The sequence below is a fragment of the Vombatus ursinus genome, unplaced genomic scaffold, assembly GCF_900497805.2.
Source record: "Vombatus ursinus unplaced genomic scaffold, bare-nosed wombat genome assembly UNPS02009062.1, whole genome shotgun sequence".
Lineage (NCBI taxonomy): Eukaryota > Metazoa > Chordata > Mammalia > Diprotodontia > Vombatidae > Vombatus > Vombatus ursinus.
In genome coordinates this window covers 13616447-13643553 of record NW_020948840.1, presented here as the reverse complement: position 1 = coordinate 13643553, position 27107 = coordinate 13616447, and the positions used below count along the sequence as shown (strand labels likewise).

The window sequence follows — 27107 nt, the reverse complement described above, 5'->3', positions numbered from 1 at the left end:
ACACACACACACACACACACACACACACACACACACACACACACACAAAATCTCATTTGATCCTTACAACAACTCTGCAAAGAAGGTACTATTATTATCCCCATTTTAAAGCTGAGGAAACTGAGCCAAACAGATTAAGTGACTTTTCCCAGATTAGTAAGTGTCCGAGTTCAGATCTGAACTCAAATTTTCCTGACTCCAGGCCAGATCTCTACCCACTGTGCCACCAGCTACTTCAACATGGAGAAGGCTAATATGGAGTGCAGGACAAAGAGCAATGCAGGGGTAAAAAATGAGTATGGGTCAAAGGGCATTCATTATTAACTTTTTGTGTATAATTACAGATGGTTTTCCAGACTGGTTTATACCCATTTATAGATCAGTCAACAGTACATCAGTGTGCCTGTTTCCCACATTTATCATTTTCCTTTTTTGTCACCTTTGCAATTCTACTGGTTGTGAGGATGCAATCTCAGAGTTGCTTTAATTTGTATTTCTGTAAGTGGTGATTCAGAAAACTTTTCCATATGGCTATAAATGTCCTTTTTCCCTTGAGAACTGCCTGTCCATATCTTTAGATCGTTTACCAATTGGGAAATGGCTTTTATATATTTGAATCAGTTCTTTATATATGCTGGAAATGAGACCTTTATCAGAGAAATTTGCTGCTATGATGTTTTCCCCAGTTTTTTCTCTTAGATTTGTCTGTGGAAAAACCTTTTAATTTTATGTAATCAAAATTATCCATTTTATCTTCTGCAAAATTTTTCTGTCCTTAGTTTGGTCATAATCTCTTCTCTTATCCACAGATCTTTGTTCTCTGACCCAAATCTACCACTGCTAGCCCTATACCCAAAAGAAATCAAGAAAAATTAAAAAGTCCTATATGCACAAACGTATCTGTAACAATTCTTTTTGTGGTGGCAAAAAAAAAACAAAAAACCCCTGGAAACTAAGGGGATGCCCATCAATTGAGGAATGGCTGAATAAACTGTAGTGTATTAATGTGATGGAATCCTACTGTACTGTAAAAAATGAAGAAATAAAAGATTTCAAAGACATGTAAAGTCTTATATGAACTGATACAGAGTAAAGTATGCAAAACCAGAACAATTTATACTATATCAATTTTATAAAAATGAACAATTCTGAAGATTTAGAAAGTGATGAAGAATGAAATGAGCAGAAGAATTCAATAACAAGATTGTAAAAACAAACAACTTTCAAAGTTGTAAGAACTATGCTCAATACGATGACCATTCATGATTCCAGAAGACTAACGATGAAACATATTATCCACGACAGAGAGGTGATGGAAACAGAGTGAAAAATGAGACATAAATATTTTTGATATAGCCACTGAGGGAATATTTTGCTTCATTATGCATTTTGTTGCAAGGAATTTCTTTTTCCTTTTTTTTCCATTGAGTGGGGTGGGTGGGAAAGTAGAACAGTGTGTGTGTGTGTGTGTGTGTGTGTGTGTGTGTGTGTATACACATACATACATACACACACATTTTTTAAAATACACAGGTGATGGGTACTACAGATACAAAATGCTGCATGCAATTTCAGATGAGGTCTCTGTATTGTTAAATTCATTTATTTCACTCTGTTGCAGAAGACCTCATATAGATTAGAGGTAATCTAAATGTCTGTAATGTAAAAACAAAATACATCAATAAAACTTTTTTAAAAAGAAAACCAATGTTAAAAGTAATGTTAAAATGAAAAAAAAATTTAAAACAAAATTTGGTGACAAGTTATAAAGGGCTTTAAGAGCAAACAGAAGAACTTATGTTTTATCCCACAGAAAAGAGAGTTACTGGAGTTGGGGAGTGACATGGTTAGATCTGTGTTTAATAAAAATCATTCTGGCAGCTGTGTAGAGTTTGAGAATGGGGAGAGATGAGGCTACTGCAATAATCCTAACAAAAGATGATGAAAATCTAAACCAGGGGTTATTAACCTTTATTTTGTCATGGATTCTCCTGGAATTCTGGGGAAACCTATACAGTCCTCCATCATGCTAGTGCAATCTATGGACTCCTCAAAATAATGTTGATAGATTGCACAAAATAAAACACATGGTAATATAAAGAATATCTTATACTTAAATAAGGATGTAATTTTTTTCCATACAAGTTCACAGACTCCTTGAAATCAACTATTGACCTTTTGGGGGTTCATGTGTCCCAGGTTAAGAATCCCTGGTATAAATTAAGGTGATGGCTACTTGAGCAGAGGAGGGAAAAGAGTTGATTATGAGATGTTGTAGAGGTTACAAATGGCAAGATTTGGCAACAGATTAGAAAGACATGTTGTGTGAGGAAGAGTGAAAAGTTGAGAATAACACTGAGGTTACTAAACTGGAAGACTAGAAATATAGTATTTTTAGACAAAAATGGTGATGTTCAGTAGAAGTGGGGGTTGTGAGGGAAAGGTAATGAGTTCAGTTTTAGACATGATGAGTTTTGAGGTATCTCTGTGACACCTAGTTTTAAATGTTCAGTAAACAAATGGTGGATGTGCTTCTGGGAGCCAACATGGCAGAGTAAGAAGTAAGTTGCTCTCACCTTCCCTCACTGACCTCTGAAAGCCCAGAAAATATCGACCCAGGAAAAACCTTGAGACAGCAAAAAGACAGGGCACAGCAGTTTTGTATCCCAGGAAGCTTGGGGGATTAAGGGGAAAGGCTCTTGCTCTGGGGGAGGGGGAGCAGTATGAGACTGGAGGCATCCCAGCAAGTCCCACCTCAGCATACCAGGGGGAGATCCTGAGACCCAGGTTGATGAAGCAGGCAAGTGCTAACACCAGGAACCTCACACCCCCACCCCCCACCCCCTGCCCGCAGGGCCTCACTATAGGCAGGAGAACGATAGACACCAATTCAGAAAATCACCACAGGCACACAGCTTTGTCCAACAGCAAAACCACTCAGTGCCTCAACACAACTCTGGGAAGCACAATTCCCAGAGGCAAAGCTCCAGACTCACAGACATCCATCAGCAGTGAAACATCCCTGTACAAGGCCCAGGTAAGCAGGAGCCAAACATTCAAGTACAAGGCCCGGCAAACAGGACAAGTGCCCCCTTCGCTCCAGTAGGAGAACTCAATTTTTTTTTTTAAAGGTAGCAAATAGGCAAACACCATGAACAAAAAGCAGAAACAGAAAATGACCATAGATTTTTATTTTGGAGAAAGGGGAGATCAAAGCACAAATTCAGAAGAGGACAACATTGTCAATATACCCACATCCAAAACCTCAAAGGGGAAGATGAACTGGTCTCAAGCCCAAAAAGCCTTCTTGGAAGAGCTCAAGAAGTATTTTAAAAGTCAAATAAGAGAGTTAGAAGAAAAATTGGGAAAAGAAATGAGAGGTATACAAGACAGAGTCAACAGCTTGGAAAAAGAAGGACTAAAATTAACTGTAGAAAACAAATCCTTAAAAAGTAGAATTGGGTAAATGTAAAAGGAAGCACAAAAACTCACTAAAGAGAAGAATTCTTTAAAAAGTAAAATGGGCCAAATGGAAAAGGAGGTACAAAATCTAATAAAAGAAAATAACTCCTTAAAAATTAGAATGGAGCAAGCAGAAGCACTCTGAGAGCAAGAATCAAACAGAAACAAAAAAATGAGAAAAAAAATGTAAAATACATCATTGGTAAAACAACTGACCTGGAAAACAGATCCAGGAGAGACAATTTTAAAATTACTAGTCTACCTGAAAACAATGATGAAAAAAAAGAGCCTGGACAACTTCCTTCAGGAAATCATCAAAGACAACTGCCCTGAGATCCTAGAACCAAAGGGTAAATTAGTCATCAAAAGAATCTGATCACCTCCTGAAAGAGACACCAAATTGAAAATGCCAAGGAACGTTGTAGTCAAATTTCAAAATGACCAGATCAAAGAGAAAATACTGGAAGCAGCCAGAAAGAAACAATTTAAATATCATGGAACCACAGTCAGGATTACACAGCACCGTGCGACTTCTACATTAAAAGATTACAGGGCATAGAATACAATATTACGTATGACAAAGGAGTTTGGATTAGAACCAAGGATTGACTACCCAGTGAAACCAAGCATAATCTTTCAGGGGAGGAGATTGACAGTCAATGAAATAGGGGGCTTTCAAACTTTCCTGATGAAAAGACCAGAGCTCAAAAGAAAATCTGACCATCAAATACACGACTCAAGAGAGGCACAAAAAGGTAAACAGGAAAGAAAAACAACAACAACATATTATTAAAGAGGGCAAACTGTTTACATCTCCACAAGGAAAGATGACACTTGTAACTCTTGAACACTGTAATGTTATGACATTTTAAAGGGGGTAACTTAGACAGAGGGCATGGGTATAAGTTAACTTTGATGTGATGGTAAAAAAAAAAACTAATTAAGTGGTGAAAAGGGATTGTACTGGGAGAAGAGGAAAGGAGGAGGCAGAAAAGGATAAATTACATCACATGAAGAAGTACAAAGATCTATTACAGTAGACGGAAAGAAGGGAGGAAGACCAGCATTGTTTGAACCTTACTCTCATCAGATTTGGTTCAAAGAGGAAATAACAATCAGTTGGGTACAGAAATCTAACTTACCCCCATAGGAAGTGAGAGGGGAAAGGGAAAAGAAAAGAGAGAAGGTGAATAGAAGGGAGGGAAGAAGTAGAAAGGGTAAAGGGGAAGAAAAGGAAGGGCAGACTGAGGGAGGCAGTGGTCAAAAGCAAAACTCTACTGAGGAAGGAAAGGAAGAAAGGAGAGAAAAAAGCATAAATGGGGGGGAGGGAAAAGGATAGAGAGGAAAACACAGATAGTAATCATAACAGTGAATGTGAATGGGATGAACTCTCCCATAAAATGGAAATGGTTATCAGAATGGATTAAGAACCATAATCCTACAACATGTTGTTTACAAAAAAAATACACCTGAAGTAGAGAGATACACACAGAGTAAAGGTAAAAGACTGGAGCAGAATATATCACTCTTCAGCTGAAGCTAAAAAAGCAGGGGTAGCAATCCTAATCTCAGACAAAACAAAAGCAAAAATAGATCTAACTAAAAGAGATAAGGAAGGAAACTATATCCTGCTAAAAGGCACCATAGATAATGAAGCAATATTATTACTAAACATATATGCACCAAGTGGTATAGCAGCCAAATTCTTAAAGGAGAAGTTAAGGGAAATACAGGAAGAAACAGACAGCAAAATTATACTAGTGGGGAACCTCAACATTCCCCTCTCAGAACTAGATAAATCTAACCACAAAATAAACAAGAAAGAAGTTAAGGAGATCAGTAGAATCTTAGAAAAGTCAAATGTGGTTGACCTCTAGAGAAAATGGAAAGGGGACTGAAAGGAATATATCTTTTTCTCGGTGGTACGTGGCACCTACACAAAAACTGACCATGTACTAGGACATAAAAACCTCACAATCCAATGCAGAAAGGCAGAAATATTAAATGCATCCTTTTCAGATCATGATGTAATAAAAATTACTTAATATTAGAATATTTAATTTAATTTAATATTAATATTAGAAATACTAAATGCATCCTTTTCAGATCATGATGTAATAAAAATTACTTGTAACAGGGCCATGGAAAGTTAGAATAAGAATTAATTGGAAACTAAATAATCTAAACCTAAAGAATAAATGGGTCAAACAATAAATCATAGAAACAATCAATAACTTCATCCAAGAGAATGACAATAATGAGACAACAAACCAAAACTTAAGGGATGCAGTAAAAGCTGTCCTGAGGGGAAGTTTTCTATCTCTAAACGCTTACATGAATAAAATAGAGAAAGAAGAGATCAATGAATTGGGCATGCAATTAAAAAAGCTAGAAAAAGAACAAATTGAAAATCCCCATTTAAATACCATATTAGAAATTCTGAAAAATCAAAGGAGAAATTCATAAAATTGAAATTAAGAAAACTACTGAACTAATAAAACTAAGAGCTGGTTTCATGAAAAAAAAAAAACAATAAACTAGATAAACCTTTGGTTAATTTAATTTTTTTTAAAAAAATAAAGAAAACCAAATTACCAGCATGAAAACTGAAAAGGGTGAATTCACCACCAATGAAAAAGAAATCAAAACAATAATGAGGAGCTATTTTGCCCAACTGTATGCTAATAAATTTGACAAACTTAATGAAATGGATGAATATTTACAAAATATAAATTTCCCAGATTAATGGAAGAGGAAATAAAATACTTAAACAATCCCATTTTAGAAAAAGAAACTGAACAAGACATCAATGAACTCCCTAAAAAAAATCTCCAAGGCCAGATGAATTTACAAGTGAATTCTATCAAACATTTAAAGAACAACTAATTCCAATACTATATAAACTATCTGGGAAAATAGGTGAAGAAGGAGTCCTACCAAATTCTTTTTATGATAGAAATATGATGTTGATACCTAAAAGCGGAAAACAGAGGAAGAAAAGTGCAGAATAATTTTTCTAATGAATATAGATGCAAAAATTATAAATAAAATATTAGCAAAGAGATTACAACAACTTATCTCAAGGTTAATACATTACGATCAGGTAAGATTTATACCATGAATGCAGGGCTGGCTCAGTATTAGGAAAACTATCAGCATAATTGACCATATCAACAACAAAACTAACAGAAATCATATGACTATCTCAATAGATGCAGAAAAAACAGTTGACAAAATACAACACCGATTCCTATTAAAAACACTAGAAAGCAGAGGAATAAATGGAGTCTTCCTTAAAATGACAAGTAGAATGTACCTAAAACCTTCAGCAAGCATCATATATAATGGGGATTAGCAAGAAGCATTTCTAATAAGATCAGGGGTGAAATAAGAATGTCCATTATCACCACTGTTATTCAATATTGTGCTACAAATGTTAGCTGTAGCAATTAGAGAAGAAAAAGAAACTGAAGGAATTAGAATAGGTAAAGTTCTAAGAAACAAAACTATCACTCTTTGCAGATGACTAGAAAATCAAGTAAAAAAGTACTTGAAATAATAAACAAATTTAGCAAAGTTGAAAGATATAAAATAAATCTACACAAATCATTGGCATTTCTATATATTACTAACAAAGCTCAGCAGCAAGAGAAAGAAAGAGAAATTCTGTAAATTTAAATTTACTGTAAACATTATACTGTAATTTAAATTTAGTGTAAAATTTAAAATTACGATAAACATTATGAAATATTTAGGAGTCTACCTGCCAAAAGAAAACCAGGAACTATATGAACCCAATTACAAAAGACTTTTCACAACAATAAAGTCAGATCTAAATAATTGGGAAACTATCAGTTGCTTTTGGATAGGTTGAGCCAATATAATAAAAATGACAATTCTACTAAATTAATTTACTTTTTCAGCGCCATACCAATCAAACTACCAAAAAACTATTTTATAGAGCTAGAAAAAACAATAACAAAATTCATCTGGAAGAACAAAAAGTCCAGAATATCAAGGGAACTAATGAAAAGAAATGCAAGGGAAGGTGACCTAGCTGTACTAGATCTTAAATTGTATCATAAAGCAGCAATCATCAAAACTGCTTGGTACTGGCTGAGAAATAGAGTGGTGTAGCAGTAGAATAGATTAGGTATGCAAGACACAACAGTTAATACTACAGTAATCTACTATCTGATAAATTCAAAGACTCCAGCTTCTGGGATAAGAAATCCCTATTTAGCAAAAACTGCTGGGAAATCTGGAAAAATGTATGGCAAAATCTGGGCATAGACCAACATCTTACACCCTACACCAAGATAAAGTCAAAATGCAAAATGAATAATTTTGATTACATTAAATTGAAAAGTTTTGCACAAACGAAGCCAATGCAACCAAGATTAGGAGGCAAGCAGAAAACTGGGAAAGAATTTTTATACCAATGGCTCTGATGAAGGCCTCATTTCTAAAATATATAGAGAATTGAGTCAAATTTATAAGGATACAAGTCATTCCCCAATTAACAGGCAGTTCTCAGAGGAAGAAACTAAAACCATCTATAGTCAAATGAAAAAATGTTCCAAATCACTACTGATTAGAGAAATGCAAATCAAAACGACTCTGAGGTACCACATCACACTATCAGATTGGCTAATATGACAAAATAGGGCAATGATAAATGTTGGAGAAGATGTGGGAAAACTGGAACACTAATACATTGTTGGTAGTTGTGAAATGATCCAACCATTTTGGAGAGCCATTTGGAACTATGCCCAAAGGGCTATAAAATTGTGCATAAACTTTGACCCAGCAATACCATTTCTAGGTCTATATCCCAAAGAGATCATAAAAACGGGAAAAGGACCCACACGTACAAAAATATTTAAAGCAGCTCTTTTTGTGGTGGCAAAGAATTAGAAATTGAGGGGATGCCCATCAACTGGGGAATGGTTGAACAAGTTGTGGTATATGACTGTAACGGAACACTATTGTGCTATAAGAAATGATGAGCAGGCAGACTTCAAAAAACCCTGGAAAGATTTACATGAACTGATGCAGAGTGAAATGAGCAGAACCAGGAGAACATTGTACATAGTAACAGCCTCATTGCGGGATGACTGATTTTGATAGACTTGGCTCTTCACAGCAATGTAAGAATCTAAGACAACTCCAAAAGACTCACGATGGAAATTGATATCCATATCCAGAGAAAGTGTGGATAGAGATGTAAGGATACTCTCCTTTTCCTTTTGTTTTATTGCTTCATTTTTGTGGTTCTGCCTATTGGTCCCAATTCTTTCTTACAACATGACTAATGTGAAAAGGTTTAATAGGAATGTATATGTAGAGCCTATATCAGATTGCACACTGTTGGGGGTGGGGGGGAGTAGGAGGGGGAAAAAATTTAAAACTCAAAATCTTATGAAAGTGAATGTTGAAAACTAAAAATAAATTACTTATCAAAAAAACAGACAAATGGTGACACAGAACTAGAACTCACGAGAGAAGCTGCAAGTGAATATATACATCTATGAGTCATCTTCAAAAAGATAATGAATGACAGGGGATAAGGTCACCAAAGGAGTGAGAATAGAGAGAAGATGGCTCAGGACAAAGCATTTGGATACACTCATAGTTAAACGACATAGTGATGATCCAGCAAAGGGAGAAGTAGTCAGATAGATGGAAGAGAAGTAAAAGAGAACAGTGTCACAATAAACCAGAGAGAAATAGAATATCCAGAAGAGAGCAGTCAACAGTGCCAAATGCATCAGTGTTAAGAAAAGCTGATGCCTGAGAAAAGACCATCAAGATACAGCAGTTAAGAGATTATGAACATTTAAGTATTAAATATTATTAAATAAATTTAATTTATTAATTAAATAATTAAATAAAATTATTAAATAAAAATATTTAACAGAAGCCTTAAATATTGTGATCCCTAAAATTCCTAAATCCTTGAGACACTTCTATACATATTATCAGAATAGGTTACATACAAACTGATAAATATCTAATATGTATATCTAATAATATAACAAAAAATATAAAGTAAAACAATGTTTAACCGGCAAACTCTTTCAAAAGAAAATTCTGAATTTCCAGTATGAATTTTTGTTTGTTTTGTTTATAACTAGAAAGTCTGGATAACAAGAGACAAAAATGCCAAATGATAGAGGAAGACCTTCTGGAAAACAATTTGAAGTTGTAGATAAGACATTTAATTGTGTATAATCTTTTAGCCAATAATATCACAAAGAGATCAAAGACAAAGAGAATAGACTCATATTTACTAAAATATTTTTAGCAACACTTCGTGGTAGCAAAGAATTGGAAACTAAGTGGGAACCCATCAAATGGAGAATGGCTAAAGCTGTAAGAGAACATTACTGGGCAAGAATGTACAAAAATTTAGAGAGATCCTTATGAACTGATGCAGAAAAAAATAAGTAGTACCATCAAAGTAATTCATATAATGACCAAAATAATATAGAGGAAAACAAAAGAATACAGCACCCTCACATCAATGCAGTGACCAATCATGACTAAGATTATTTCCTCACTAACTGTAAAGTTCAAAATCAAATCATTTTTTTGGTCCTCCTTCCCTTTTTACTTCATATTTTTGTTGTATTATTTTCTATATGTTATTTATTGATTGATTTCTTCCCTCACTAAATCAATATGAGTTTTAATTGTCAACCAAAATTACTTTGCCACCAGTTATCTGTGGAGTTAAAGTCTTTGTGTCACTGACATTCTCCTAAAATGGCTCCACTGGGGGAAATTGTAACACTTTCATCCTTCTGTTTTCCTTTCCCAAATATGACCTCTGATACTTCTTACCCATAAGACCTTAGGAGAGTCAGTTATCTTTAAATAACCTCTAAATCAATCATGCTATGACATCAGTGGGCTGCTGATATATAACTATATTTACTTGTTAAGGGGTGAAAAGGGATAAAAGAAGGAATGAGGGGGACGGAGAAGAAAGAGAAAGGAGGAGAAAGAGTAGAAAGGAAACATCCAAATAACCAAAATAAAAGCAAAAGAGGAAAACATCCAGAAGTAACAGAAACAAATTGAACAATTCTGTTACCAACTTGTTCAATTTAGTATGTATTTTTCTTAAACAAACTACCTAACACAAGTTCACAGTTTCATATCCAATCTTTGTTATTATACTTTTTTCTGTTTGAAGACAAGAAGGAAATACAGTCAATCCTCAATATTTGCATGTTTAACTTTCATGACTTCAACCATTCAATTAGTAACATCATTTTCATTTTTGCACTGGCAACTGGGTAAATTCACAGCTACGTGCAGCAGAGGCAAAAAATGAGAGGCATGATGATCATTAGTTTGTGGAACAGAACTGGTATCCTACCAGGCACTTCACTGGTCCTGTTCACCTGACCATTGAAGAGTAAAGAGCGCCCTGTGCATTCATTGCATATTTTCATTGGTTTTGTTTTTTTTTTTTAACTCAAGTTATCTATATCAGATTAAGCACCATCTTGGGGAGGCAGGGGGAGAGGGAGGGGGAGAAAAATTTAAAATTCAAAAGCTTATGGAAGTGATTGTTGATAAATTAAAATAAATCAATTAAAAAAAAGAGAGAGAAAAAAACCCTCAAGTTTTGTGTTGCAATTATTCCCCCAAGTGGAGGGCAAGTCCTTTGGGCTGTAAACCCAAGTGTACAAAGTCAGTGACACAGTTCAGTGAAAAAATAAGTGTCAGATAAACTTCATGCCGCAATGTCTGGGGCCACTGTCAGCTACAAGTTTCGGGCTAATGAATCAATGATTCACTATAGCCATGGAAAAAAGAAAAAAAAGAGAGAGGAAAATACTTAGAATACTGTAGATTTCATGGGTTAAGAAAAGTGAACAGTGTCTGAAATCAATGTCAGTTGGTTTTTTTGTTTTGTTTCGTTTTTATTGTAATTGAGAGGCTGGTACAAAAGATTACAAAATTCTAGGTAGCAAGAAAAATTTCTTGCATGTACCAATTTTATTTTGTGTACTGCATTTTATGGGTTATTTCATGGTTACTGTGTCAGGAAAAGTGCATGTTATCAGAATTAGTGTTTTGTTATAAAGAATTGTATGCAGAAAAGTCTATTTTCAGCAATTTCTAATGAAAGATTACAGTTTTTGGTAGTCACTCAGGAACCTAACCCCCTATTTCCCATAGGTTCAACATATCAACATATAAGTTACTTTTATAAAAGTTGAAGATTGATTGTATCTTTAAAAAAATAAATGAAATGTTTGAAATTGACTTAAGTGGAATCAATAATTTCTAACTTCCCTCTAATAAATGTTACATGGGTTTAGTAGAAAAAGCCTGGAACTGGAACTTACAACAATTAAATAGTATGACTGGCATAATTAAACTTCCTGGTTTAAATAAAATCTTAATGCTTTCCAACTTTAAAAATGCATTTATAATGTCACTGAAGTTTGGCCTACTGCTTCTCCTATCCCCTGTATTAGAAATGCCTCATTACCTTCTCAGTCTTTAGAACTATGGCATTAATTTCCATTTTCCTGATTGCCTCCTCCTCTTGGAATCCCTAGCTTCCTTTAAAGTACATTTAGGTGCCACCATCTAGATGAGGCCTTTCCCGATTTTCCACCCAGTTGCTAGTTTTCTCTCACTGTGAAATTGACTTTTTATTATTTCATATATACTTGGTATTGATTTATCTGTGTACTGTGTACATGTTGTATATTCCAAATTAAACGTAAACTCCTTAAGGTCAGCGTCTGTTTCTTTTTTCCTTTTTTTATATTTTCAATTCCTAGACAGGGCCTTGAACTTTAAAGGAACTGAATAAACACTGGCCAAATTATATCTAACAGTCTTGGTCTTTAAGGAATCAAATGGAAAGAAAGACAAGTATAGTATATTCTTTGCATTATTTGCATAAATGTACATGTTTTCATAAAAACTTCTTAAGATCAGATATAGGAAAAAAAAAATCACCTTCAGTTGAAGTAATCAAGTAAGGCTTCAAGGAGGAGATAGCCTTTGAGATGCGACATTAATAATGGCTAGGAAAAGGGGAAAGGGCATTTCAGGTATAAAGAAGGAAGAATATGAGCATGAAGCAGGGACATATAATAGATATGGCAAGAAATTCAGTTTGGCTGGAGTGTCAAGTATGTGAAATAATTCTGGAAAGGTAGGGTAGACTAATGAGGGCAATAAATGCAGAGAAAGTAGTTTACTGAATAAATGGGAAATCACTGAAGGCTTCTGAGCAATGGATAGACTGGATTATGCCTGTGTACTTGGAAAAATAAGTGTTTTTACTAATAACAGCATTGATGGATAAATGCTGGATAGGCTCCAAAAAGACTACTTGAAGGAAAGCTCTTGGTTGGAGGCATAATTTGTGGGATGTTTATTTATAAAATCTGTTTCATTATTTGACAATTATATCATGAAAGCATAGAATCAGACAAGTTGTTCGAAGGGATGTGGTGAGGTCCAAACTTCATATCTACAACCAATTTTTAAAGTTAAAATTGTAATACAAATGTGCAAAATATTGTTACTAGTATTTAATAAAAAATCAAAGTAATAACATATCATTACAAATGACAAAATGTTAAGTACAGAAAAATTACAACTCCTTAAAAAAAAAAAAACAGAATCAGAATTAAAATTCAAAGGGCTACCTAGATTCTAATCTATTACCAAGTCATCGAAATAAGCTTTTTACATCCTATTGAAGGATTTGCAAAGGCAAATCTGAAAGAGGAAAAACTGATTAGTACCTATAAGGAAGCAGAGCCAAATGTAGTGATGAAATATTTGTTCTACACACATTAAAAACAAGATGGATCCTCTATGTCTCTTGGCACTGAGAAGTACTTCAGATCAACCATAGAAAATCTAGTGAAAAAAAATTAGTATCAGAGAGGAAATGCGTCTAGTCATCATACCATGAAATGCATATTCACCAGTTTAAGAACAAATAAAATGCCATTAGATCAAAACAATAAATATAAGGATAATCCATGTGAAAATTAAAATAGGAAAAAGAATGATAAAAAGTCCATATGCACAACATAAATTTCAACTGAAGATACAGAAAAAGGATAGCTAAAGTATGTACCAATTCCAACAACTTCAAAAGAAAAAAAAATTAATAGCAGAAATAGCATTGACCTGGGTGGGAGTCAGGAAAAGCAGGATCTAGACATGCTTCTCTTTCTATCTTGCTACCTAACTTTTCTTATGTAAGTTCTCCAGGCCTCAGCTCCACAAACACAGAGTTAGACTGAAACTGAGAGGTTCATCTAGTCCAATTTACAAATGTATATAAATCACTTAGCCTCTGCTTGAAGAGCTCTAATGATGGAAAACCTACTCTTTCCAAAAGCTTATCATTCTACTATCGGTAGCTGTAATTGCTAGGAAGCCTTCCTTATATAAAGCCTAAATCTACCACTGTGCAACTTCTACCTGCCACTCCTAGCTCTATACTCTATAGTAAAAAAAAAAAAAAAAAAGTATTTCCTCTTCTAAGGGACAAGATTCAAGAAGAAACCTTGAAATATATGTAAACTCTATTAAAAAGTCTATAAAAATGTAATATCTATAAAAAATGTCCTCTAAATCTACTCTTTTCCAGGACAACCATGGCAGAGTATACAGTCCCCTCCTATCCTGATCCTCTGTATGCAATTCAGTTTGTCAATGTCCTTGTCTAAAATTAGGAAGGTCAGATTATATGATGTCCAATTTTCTGTAATCTCTGAAAACCTTGGCTAATTACAAAGGTCTAAAATTTGGCCAGAGGACACAAAGATAAGAAAATTTCTCTCTGGTTTTCCTACAAATCCTATATTGATAGCAAGCCATGTACTTAGCATTATCTCTACTTTTCTTCCCACTAGGCAAACATACAGACAGACAGACACACAGACACACACCCTCAGATACATACGTACACACACATACACATCCTCACATATACATGCATATTAAAAAAACAATGGTCAAACAAACGATATCCATTTCGATAATAATAAACACAGATTATGAGGTCAGAAACCAAAAGACCCAGACTAAAAAAGTTCAATTATCTTTAACACTTACCTCTCACCAGCCATCCTCTACTTTGTGGCCAAAATAAACTCCACCTCCAAACACATTTGCCACTAACCTAGTCCAGGCCCTCCAGCCTAAACTATTTTAATTACCTCCTAACTATTTATTCTTCCTGACGCCCAGCTCTACCTTCTCCAATCCATCATCCAAACTGCTGCTAAAAAGGTCCTCCTAATATATCTAACTGTGTCACTCCCATGTTAAAAAACCTTAAAGGAATCCTTATTGGTCACAGGATATATTTACTTAAGGTAAGTAAGTTCACTGCATGACATTTTTAAGGTTTTCCACATTAAAACTTCTAACTTTCCCTTTCCAATACAATTTTAGACTACTGTCATTCACGTACTCAGTGAGCCAACCAAACCAGATCACCAATGACTGCCCCAACTCAATATGCTATGTTCCACCTCCACGTATTTGCACAAACAGTACTGTATTACATGTATTACATGCCTGTAATGCGCTCCTTCTCCTTTCTTGTCTTTCAGAATTCTCCCTTTCTTTTTAAATTTTTTTTTTAAATTAGATTTTTTACTGAAAACTTAAACCCACATCCTCTTATATCTGAGGCCAGCTTTCTATTCATTCTGTTACAGCACATTGGTATAGTCTGGATAGTCTCTTAGCCAAAAAGATCTGGGTTCAAGTCCCACCTCTGATGCACACTGGCTATGTGTCCCTTAGAAAGTCACTCAATGTCTCAAGGTTCCAAGCAGCTTTGTAAACGTAAGTTGCTGAAAAGGTTGATAATACGCATTAGTAAAAGGAAGTAGTGAGGGAATAAGTGCTACATGCCAGGCACTCTGCTAAGTATTTTACAAATATCTCATTTGAACCTCACAAAACCCACAGGAGACAGGTGCTGTTATTATACTCATTTTACACTTGGGGAAACAAGCAAAAAAGAGGCTATATGACACGCCCAGGGTAACACTGCTAGTAAGTGTCTGAGGCTGGATTTGAACTCGGGTATCCTTGACTCCAGGCCTAGGGCTCTATCTACTGCATTACTCTGCAATGGTAGAGGAAATTTCTTCATCTACGAGTTTCCTGTACTAATGAAATCACAAGTCTCTTTTCAATTCCTATAAAAACTAGTACTTAACATCAAAGATAACCATCTAAACTTACTTAGTAACCATTTACTATTTTTAAATAATTTTTATTTATAAAGTATAAAATATACATTTATATATATAAATATTATATATATAATATATAAAGTATAAAATAATACTATTTTTAATAATTTACTATTAATTTCAATGACAGTCTCCTCTTCCTTCAAGGCTCAACTCACCTGCTACATAATATCATCTTTGATTCTCTCTATGATGGAAGAGAAATAGCACAGCATACAAGTCAAAGAGGGATTGACTACCTGTGGGTGGGTGAGGTCTTCAAGGTGGTCCTATTTACAGATTACAACGCACTGACTGCATCAAGATGTAGGATACTATAAAACCTCCTGGAAGAAATCTGTTATTACTCAAAGTAGTCTGGTACATCCATACACAGACACAGACACACATACAGACACACACACACACACACGTACATGGATGGAGTATCTATTACCCAGATTTCAATATGCATTTGGATGGACATCCTACAGAGCATCTCGTCCGCGCGTGTGTGTGTGTGTGTGTGTGTGTGTGTGTGTGCGCGCGCGCGCGCATGAGTATAGATAGATGTCTGAGTCAAATGAACAAAGAGCTTGGCCCTGGGTTAAACAGCAAAAGTGGACCGGACTGCTTTTAGAAAACTGGCAACCTCTTCTGCTGACCCCAAGCTGCTCATGAAAGTAAAGGTCCCATCTTTTCAAGATTCCCACTTTACCTAGACATGGAACACCATGGCCTTAATAGAGACCCATACAGTGTATGTGAGTAGGCTGAAATATATAGCTAACAAGAAACTCTAAATAACAATAAAGAATGTCACCAAGGAATGACAGAAAGAGAAGATGGGTCAATTATGTAACTTAATGCAAGTGATGACAAAGAGATAGTCAGAGTGCTTTACTGGAACCCTTGAAATGTCAGGAGAAATTGAGAAAGTCCTCCAGCATGTCAAGTGGACCTCCGATGATGAACTTTTATGAGGAAGCGGATAAAAGTCAAACAGGATGGGCAGGCATGACTGGGTTGCAATCTAGATCAATGGATGGAATTCTCTAATCAATGAGATCACAGATCCATTTGAATACCTACAGTCAAAGTATTCTTTTTGAGGTACAAAGTATCATCTCTAAAATGCCAAAATTAATCTGTTGAAAGTTTATGAAACTATGAAGGAATCTAAACATCCCAAAAGAGGCAAGAACATATAACCCAACATTCCACTAATCAAAACAGTTTTTTCTGTGTTCTCTCTTCATCTTAAAATTTATTTAGAGAAACTCAGGTAGTTAAAAACTTTAGGAATATAGTAGCTTTGTCACTTTTAAAAAAAAAAATTCATCATGCCTGAAAAGTAGTTTAATCCTTTTGCTCCTACTCTCTCATGCTGCTTACTGGAAATGAAGGAGGTGGAGAACACTGCTCAATTTTTATTGTGTCAACAGCATTTAATGAGTACCACACTATACTAGCATTGTCAAAGAAACAGAAAGCAGAGTCCCAAATTTTCAGAAGTATGAAGTCTACTGTGGAAAGCAGTTGGCTAATCAAAAGTGTTGCCTCATTCTCACCCTTAGAATGATATTCTTCAAAAGGATTCTTAAAAATAAAAGTTTTACTGGCACAAATTCTTATAATTGCACTACATTTGGAGATTTAAATTTATCTCCACCATTTCACCAATCTTAGCTATAGCTATATACAGTGTTTGTCAAGAATTCATATAAACACAACAACTACATTAAAAAAAAAAGAATTCATATAAAGAGCTAACTCAATACAACAAATGTTTGGCTAAATAGCAGCTTAACCACTGAGGAAAGCAAGTCAAGTTATTAAAATTTTCAATGAAAAATATACAGGTTGTGGGAGAGTGAGGTAGGGACACAGGGAAATCTGGGTTTATCACCTAGATTTAATAAAACCTCACCCACTCTGTTCAGTCAAGGATAGCTCAGAGGATTCCAACCTGGGATAGCTGGAAAGATATTAGCACCCTTAACAGAAATAATATCTGACAGAGATAAAGGCAGTAAGTTCCTAAAGGGGAGCAGGGAAAAGGGAAGTCAAGCGAGAAATATATAGTCTCCCCGACACACCTATGATTTCATTAGTGTAGGAAACTCTCAACATCAATGCAGAGTGATAATTACTCTGAAACAGAGTTTTGGAGAGTTGTCTAAGGCACTTAGAGACTCACTAACTCGTACAGGGGGCACATAGCCAATGTGTCTGTCAGCAACATTATCTGAATACAGGTCTTCTCAACTCTTTGGTGGCTAACTCCCACAGAGAGATATAAGGGAACCAAAAAAAACCAAACCACTTAATCTGCAATTCTACCTAAGGCACTAATGGCAACCCTAAGCTTTTACCACTGAAAATCCTTTCCTATGCAGCCTGACACTAATGCAGTAAGATATCAATTCTTAGTACGTAAGATGCCAAAAATCCAATGTACCAGAAAACTAAGTAAATGAAAAGGAATGTGCTACAGAAGAATACTACTGTATACAGTGAAGAATTGGGGTTTGTAAAAAGGTTTGATTTCATTTGTTGTAGTTGTTGCTATTGTTCAGTAGTTTTAGCCATTTTTGGCTCTGGGACCCCATTTGGGATTTTCTTGGCAAAGATACTGGAGTGGTTTACCAGTTCCTTCTCCACTTCACTTTATGGATGAGGAAACAGGCAAATATAGTTAAGTGACTTATCCAGGGTCACAGATAAAAATTCACAGTTAATTCAAAGATAAAAACCAGTCTCTAGCTGCACTACTATTGGAGACCTATTAACCCTAGTCAGCCATCTTAATATTTGTGTCCATTGCAATAACATGCAACTGACAAAGACACAGATGCGAGAGTGGATGGAGTAATGAAAAATTTAAGAGCAAGAACACAAGAGAGTTTGCAAAAAAGAGAAAATACATATGCCAGGGATGAAGTTCATGGGGCCAACAGAGCTGGAGAAGCAGATGACCATAAGAAGGGCAATTTCAATGAGAATGGAAAAGTAGGTCTGAAGCAGTGAACCAAACTGGAAAGATTCTTGCTTCTTCAAGTAGAAAATGAGAAACTGGGGCAGCTAGGTTGCTTAGTGGATAAAGCACTGACCCTGGAGCCAGGAGGACCCAAGTTCAAATATGGCGTCAGAAACATAACACTCACTAGCTGCACGACTCTGGGCAAGTCATTTAACCCCAACTGCCTCACCAAAAAAAAAAAAAAAAGATAAACTTAGGTGGAACATAGTCAGAGGAGCAGGAAGAAATGTTATTTTCAAGAGTCATGTTCTCTGAGAAAGGGCTTAAGGGTTTAAAAAAAAAGTATGACAACATGGAAAATCTGGTAAAGACTGTTAAACGTCTAAATTTTATACTACAATAAATATGTATGTAGTAAATGACTCACTCCAGTGCATGTAGTTTGTACCCCCAAATTTCCTCACAAGAAGAAACCCATTTCTTTGTTAATGGTACTAATTGTTCATTCTTGTTTATATTGACTCAAAATCCGCCCTCGTTTAGGTTCAACCCATTGATCTATGTATGCTATGGCCACTGTTTCAATAAAGATTATGCCAGATTCCTCTTCCCTATGACAGTCCCTCAAATATTTGAAAACAAATAAAGAATTACTACCCCACCTAATATTTTCTAAACTAAGCATGCCTATTTCTTTCAAACTATTATTGATATAACATGGATTCTATTCTTTCTCTTCATTACCATCCATCTGGACAAATTCATTTATCAATGTCTCTCTTTAAATATGTTGCTCAGAAACAACTGATGGATTGATTACTGTACAGTGGAAGTAACAGCTCCATTTTTCTGGACACCAAACTTTTATTAGACCAATCTAAAATTTCAATATTTTGCCAATAATTTCACACTGTTGACTAATGATAAGCTTTAAGTCTTTTTCATATGAAATAATTTTAAGCTATATCTGCCCCCATTCAATATTTTGGCAGTTGATTTTTTTAAACTTCAATGTGGACATTTATATTTATCACTATTAAATGCAATCTTTAATTCAGAAATTACTTATTTCGCACCTACTGAGTATGAGGCATTGTGCTAGAACTAATGGATACAAAGATACAAGTAAAACAGACCATCTTGAAGCAATATACAGAGTACTGAGGGAATACAACACATACATAAATTAAATACAAAGCATTTACAGAATAATTCTTGAAAGGGAAGAAAACTAATGACAAAGGCGACCAGGAAAACCTCTAAGATTTGGCCAATCATTTCAGGCAGTCAAGTTCTTTTTTGGACACTGGTTCCATCAACCAATGAATTAGCTACCCTCAAAACATTATGATGTTTTTTTGGATGTTTGCTACCTATGTATTCATTCAGGTTATTGATAAAAATATGGAAAAGAATAAAGGAAAGCACAACATTAAAATATAACTTTCAGTTTTACATACTTACATTACCCAGCTATTCTTTGAAAACAGGCAATAATCACCTAACTGATAATTGATCTTGTATATGAATATATCATCAGAGGTTTTTCAATTGACTTTGCTCTACTACCACCACCTTCAAAAAATGCAGGGTGGATGATTAGTTTAGCATGACTTGTTCCCAGTGAATCCATGCTGGCTCTTTTATTCCCAACAGGACCCACTATGACTTGAGAGTGTCTCTAGTAGCTTAATGCTTCCTTAGAAGAGAAGTCAGGTCAGGTCACAGCCAAAGTGGCTCAAGGTGCGGATAAGATTGGTTATGGAGAGAAAAGGTTGGGTTCTGGAGAACGGATGTTCAGCTAAAGGGCCAGTTGCAGCAGGCAGAGCCACGTGTGCCAAATGTGTGAAAAAATTTCATTCAAGGGGCAGCTAGGTAGTGCTGGGGATAGAGCACCTGCCTTAAAGTCAAGAGGAGTTCAAATTCAGCCTCAAACACTTACTAGCTATGTGACCCTAGTCAAGTCACTTAACCCTGATTGCCTCCAAAAAATTTAAAAAAAAAGTTCATTCTATAAGTACACCAAAGACATACTAGGTCAGGCAAAAAGAATGATACTAGAGAGAAGAGACTACGTTTAAGATTGGTGCAGAGTAAGTACATACTTGGCAGCAGTAAGATCAGCCCCGCACTTCAACTCTCCCTGAAAGAATTTCAGAAGGGCAACTGCCCACTTCTATGGGTACATTTATACTCTCACAGAAGTGGAAAAGAGTTATATCAAAGAATATGGATGGTTTTCAAAAAATAAATGAAAACTATTAACAATTCTATGGAAAAAAAATGTTCCAAAATCACCAAAGTTCCACCTCACACACATCATCAGATTGGTAAGGATGACCAAAAAACCACTGGAAATGCAGAAGAATAGGTACGCTAATGCACAGTGCCTGAAACATAGTAAGCATTTAATAAACACTTGTTAATTTGGTGAGACTGTAAAAAATGGCCTAAACACTCTAGAAATTAGTTGCAAGTATACCCAAAAGTCATTAAATCTATGTACCCTTTGACCCAGTGATGCCACTATTAGGCTTATAATCCAAAGAGGTCAAAGGGAAGAATCTACATGTACAAAAATATCCATAGCATCGTTTTTTTGTTGTGGAAAAGAACTGGAAACAAAATGGGTCTCCAAAAACTGGGGAATAACTGAACATATTATGGTAAATAAAAATAACTGAATATTACTGTGCTGAAGTAATAATGAAGTGAGAAAGGGGCTGATTCAGCAACGCCTAGGGAAAATTACATGAAGAAAAATTTTTTTTACATAATGACTACAAAAATGTAAAGGAAAACAACATGGAAAGACTTCAGAACTCTGATTAATACAATAATCAATCATGACTGATAATGAAGCACACCTCCCCTCTTGGCAGAGAAGTGATGTACCAATGGTGCCAAATCAGACACAGATTTTCAGACATGCCTAATGGAGGAATCTATTTTGCTTGCTATACCTACTTGTAACAAAATTGGAATGGGAGAGGGTAGGAATGGGTGAGTAGTAACAGCAATGCCATAAATAAATAAATAAATAAATAAATGAATAAATAGATGGACAGATAGGTGGATAGGTAGATAGGTAGGTAGATAGATAGATACATAAAGAGATAGCAAAAAAGAACAATGCAACATTAAAAAAATATACAGAAGTAAATTCAGAAGGAACCACAGCATTGGTACTATCATGTCAAATTTAATCCATACTTTTTTTTAAACCTGCATGTAATAGAGATTCAAGGTTTCATATACAATCATCTTCTGCTTTCCATATATTCAAATGTCAACATTTGTTAAGTTCATATTTTTAAAAAAATTCAAATCAGCAGTGAGCAACTTTTGATGTTCTCTTAATCCTTTACTAAGTGCTCACCAACTACCCAAGTGATAACCCATTCTAAATTTTTTCTAGGAATCAAGATGAGACTCACCGACCTATAATTTCTGGAACGTACATTTCTTCTCCATCCCTCCTTTTTTTTAAAAGGGAAGATTAACCTGTTTCAAGAACTTTCCCCTTTCTCATAATTCCTCAACAGTAGTTCAGTCAGTGATGTAAATTTTTAAGTTCTTTTATTATCCTGAGTCAGAATTCATGATACAAGGAACTGGAACTCAGAAAATCAGATTCTCTCTTACTAACTCCTCACCTATCCAGTGTGTCAATTCCCTCTTAACAACATTTATTCTCACTCTGATCAATTCAGTGATCAACCATGACTCCAGAGGAGCCATGAAGAATGGAAGAATGTGCTACCCACTTCCTGAAAGAGGGGTGATAAACTAATATGAAGAATGAGATAATTTGGAATATGGTCAACATGGAAATTTGATTTGTTTTGACTACAAATATTTATTACATAAGTTTAGTTTCCTTCTCTTCCCAATCCCCACCCCCCCAAGTTTGAGGGGATTGCAGAAGATCAGAGAGAGAAAAAAAATTGCTTGCCACTTGAAAAAAATTAAATTTAAATTTCAAATTAAATTATTAATTAAATTCCCCTTCATGTTACTGCAATTTCAGTTACACTGTAATTTACGTAAATAAACTGATATTAAAAGCCCCCCCCAAAAAAAGTTTATAAACAACCTTAAGTCAAAAAAGCTTTGATCTCTTTCCCAAAGAAAAGGCAACCAAGGGCAACAAGGGTTTAGAATATAATATAAACTAGTCTATAAAATCTTACAAAGAGTAGTGGAAAATTATGAGACGTTTCACCTCATAAAAAATAGCAAGAAGCAATGGAGGGAGAACCAAGTTTATAGAAAGTTTGATGAGACATAATTAGAGTAGATCATCCGAAAAGCACTTAAGGATGAAACTAGAAGGTAGATGACAAACAAAAGAAAAATAGAAAAGACAGAAATCACATAAAAACAACAAATGTAATTTTCTATCAGTGAGAGTAGAACCACATTTGTATTATAAACTAATGAGATATGTGATGAAGTAGAAATGACAGTGAAGAAAGCAATGATGTAAAGGGCAACTAGACTAGATTAAGTATACATGGAAGAGGTCAATGCTGGAGCTGACACCATTTTAAAGGTAATGAGGAACTGATTCTTAATGTACCTGAAAGAGAAATCAGGGGGAAATTACAAAAAAAAGAAAAGAAAAAGAAAAAAGACAACTAAGAAAAAATATCAAGTACCCATATGCTTATTTTCCCACCTCTACAAAATCTTTATGAGGATAATTTACACAGGTATCAGGTATTTCCTTGATAAAGGGATGAGTTAAGAATAGGCTGGCTCTTGAAAACAATATTCCATAAACCACATTCTTATAACCACATAATTGAATAAAGAGAAATTAAAATACAAGACCTCATTATGATTGTACATGTATAGTCTGTATCAGATTGCTCAAAATCTTATAAAAGTGATTGTTGAAAACTATCTTTACATGTAATTGGAAAAAATAAAATACTATTATGTAGAAAAAAACTAAAAAATAAAACACAAGACTCCACTGTGCTTTTTTTAAAACCTGATTTACTATAGCAAAATGCTAGGAATCAAGATGAGACTCACCGACCTATAATTTCTGGAACGTACATTTCTTCTCCATCCCTCCTTTTTTTTAAAAGGGAAGATTAACCTGTTTCAAGAACTTTCCCCTTTCTCATAATTCCTCAACAGTAGTTCAGTCAGTGATGTAAATTTTTAAGTTCTTTTATTATCCTGAGTCAGAATTCATGATACAAGGAACTGGAATGTCTCATCCAACCATGTGTCAAAATTATACAAAATTCCTTGAAAGATGTACAACAGATAATTTTCTTAACAATCCTCTGACTTTTAGTATCAAGTGTGGCATAAAACATATGTTCAAGTGTTTGCTACCACTGTGGAAGACGTCCAACAAAGAGCTCAAATAGAAAAGCAGGGGTGGGGAAAACTGCAGCATTCTAGGTCCTTGGGTGCGGCCTTCTGACTGAGTCCAATTTTTACAGAACAAATCCTCTTATGAAGGGAATTTGTTTTGTGAAGTTTGGATTCAGTCAAATGGCCACACTTGAGGACCTAGGGGGCAACACGTGGACTCAAAGCCATATTCCCCACCCCTGAGAGATTTCCCTATAATTGGTGAGAGCCCCCAAATGCTCCTGTAAGCATATGACATGGTGCTGATTACATCAAGCCCCATAACACTGCAAAGTCTGAGATCTATAATCATTCAATCTAACTACCCAAACAGGAAAAAAATAAAAAAATAAAAACCTGTCTACCTTCCACTTTCATCCTTAAATGACTTTGGAGTGACTATGATACATAGATAGATGCATAATCTATTAAAATAATACATCAGTAATATATCTTCGATAGCCTGCCATTGAAAAATATGCTGAACAACTGTTTAAGACAATAACGTACTTATGAGTTATGGGATCTATACTGATAGCTATCCACAATGAAAGTTTCCAATACTGATGAAAGAACAGATCCAGACCCAACCAACCCCACCCTGGATCCAAAAAAAGAGGGGAGGAAGGGAAGGGAGCGGTGCTAAAGCCCAAAGTTGAATACAAGACTAGAATGCATTTCAGAAATTGTACAGAGTTTTTAACAATCCCCAGCTTCTTCTGAAAAAAAAAAAGTTAAAAAAAAAATCAGTATTCCTTCTAATAACACTAGGTCTGAGTCATGAATTCTCCAGTGACTTTCATATTCCAAGTTGTAGGTATCCAAACAGCAATGGAGAAGCATACGGTGTTCACAAGCAGGGAGAAACTCATTACAAAGACCTGAACTGAAGAATAAGCATTAACAGATATTATACCAATAGACAATTCACGCACTCCACCGTTAGTAATACAAAAGTAAGTGATCTAGAAAAAGGCCCTCTAGATACCTTATAGCACACTGAGTGGACCCCCTATAGGGGAAGTAAGGGAGAACATAAACAAGGACCAGACAGGATGAGAAGCTATGGATAGGTTGTGATCTGCACAGAGATCACATCAATGAGATCACAGATCCATTAAAGGATCCATCATTCAATTGATGGAAGGCATTCACTAGGCACATTTAGCTTGGAGAAGACTCAAAAGAGATATATGATAGCCCTCTTCAAGTATCTAAAGAACTATCTCATGGAGAAGGGATTACACTTCTGTTTGCCACCTCACCCCCGCCCCAAACCACTGCCCCTCCCCGGAGAACCAAGAGCACTGGCAAGTTTCAAAGAGGCAAATTTAGGTTTGATGTCAAGGGGAAATTCCTAACAATTAAAGCATATAAAAGTGGAATGGGCTACTTTGCTGTCCTGAGAAGTGGTTATGTTCCCCCTTTTCACATGTCTTTGAACAAAAGCTAGACAACCACTTGTCAAATAGATTATAGTGGTAATTCCTTTTGTGTGTAGGTTAGACTAGCTAGACACTGAGGCACCTTCCAACTTTCAAATTCTGTGATTCTGTGAAGATATGATACCGTTTGCAGAGAAAGACTGAAAGCTATCTATGTCTCTAATAGTTGAACTTTCTTAATTCTTGGCTATTACTTTTCTCTTCCATCAAAACATTCTACTTGGGAATCGTGACTGGGGGAAAGGAAGATCCAGAAGGTAGCAAACAAAGTTAAAAAGCAAGTTCGTGGACAGACGAAATAATATTGAACCAAAGACGGCTTCCTGAAAGCAGGCAAATTCTACTGTCCCTTTTAAACTGCCTATTTTAACTTCTATTTTACTGTGTCTGATCCTTTGATAGATTATCACCATGCAGAATGACTCAGTTTCTGATATTCAATACCTCAACCCCCTCAGTTGCCTCTCCCCTCTAACAGGAGGGCTGGAGGGTAGAACAGGAAACTCCTCCCAAAGCCTTCCTTTATGGAGGACGCTGAACTTATAAAATTTTTCAGGTAACTCTCCATTTTCCAGCTGTAGCTCAGCTGCTCTTGCCCCAGTACCAGGTACTTCCCAGGGTCCCTGCCTCCCTTTTCAGCTGCCTTTCATAATAAGTTGTCTTCCCCAATGAACTGTAAACTCCTTGAAGGCAGGTACTGTCTTTTTTTCTTATTTTTGTATTCCCCAACACTTAGCAAAATGCCTAGCATACTGCAAGCACTTAGTAAATGTTTCCTGAATTGAACCAAATTATCTTTTTTGTAGCACTACTATATTGCCTACATAATTCCTGATTCAACAAAGATCCCTAGTAAATGATTATGTTACAAGCAGGTACCCTCCTGTACAGATCTGTTCTTTCATGAATGGAAAATTAGTCAAAATAACGTTTCATTTTATAAAACAGAACTTTATAAATATTATTAATATTAAAGTTTAGATGGCATTATAAGAAATCTATACAGAAAATGAGTAATTTCAGAAAAAGGAACAAAGACATCCTTCTTCCATATAGCTTTCCCCTCCCCCCTACAAAAGACTTGGAATACTATAATGCTTAATAAATATTTAATGACAACACTAGAGATACAGAAGTCAGAAAATGTGTATACATATAACCTGACAGTAAAGGGGTAACATAAATAGACATACCCTTTAAATAATAGTTGTTACAGAAAAGATATATAAATTAAATTTCTGTAAATTAAATCTTATTTTAAATGTACTAGAAAAATAGACAACTGAAGAACAGAAGTTCACAAAAGGTATGATAATAATTTTCTTAAGGTGATTTAATGTTTACATAGTCCTTTCCACACAATATCCTAGAGACAAGGGCAGTGTCCTCATTTTAAAGATAAGGAGACTGAGGCCAAGAGAAGTTAGGTACCTGGATCACAAAATAAAGCTCATGAAATGATGTATTTAAATTTAACTTCAAGATCAGCAATCTAAAATCAGTCATTAGAAACACACCACAAAAAAGCACACTTCCTTTGGTTTTAAATTTTTTTTTAATCCTCAAGAAGGACACCCTAAAATTTATCAT

General features: G+C 35.2%; 1 protein-coding gene across 1 annotated transcript in view; it reads right to left on the bottom strand.

Moving 5' to 3' along the window:
• MEMO1 (mediator of cell motility 1) overlaps window positions 1-27107 on the bottom strand; it is a 127923-nt gene that overhangs the window by 51657 nt on the left and 49159 nt on the right. The gene's annotated exons all lie outside the window — the stretch shown is intronic.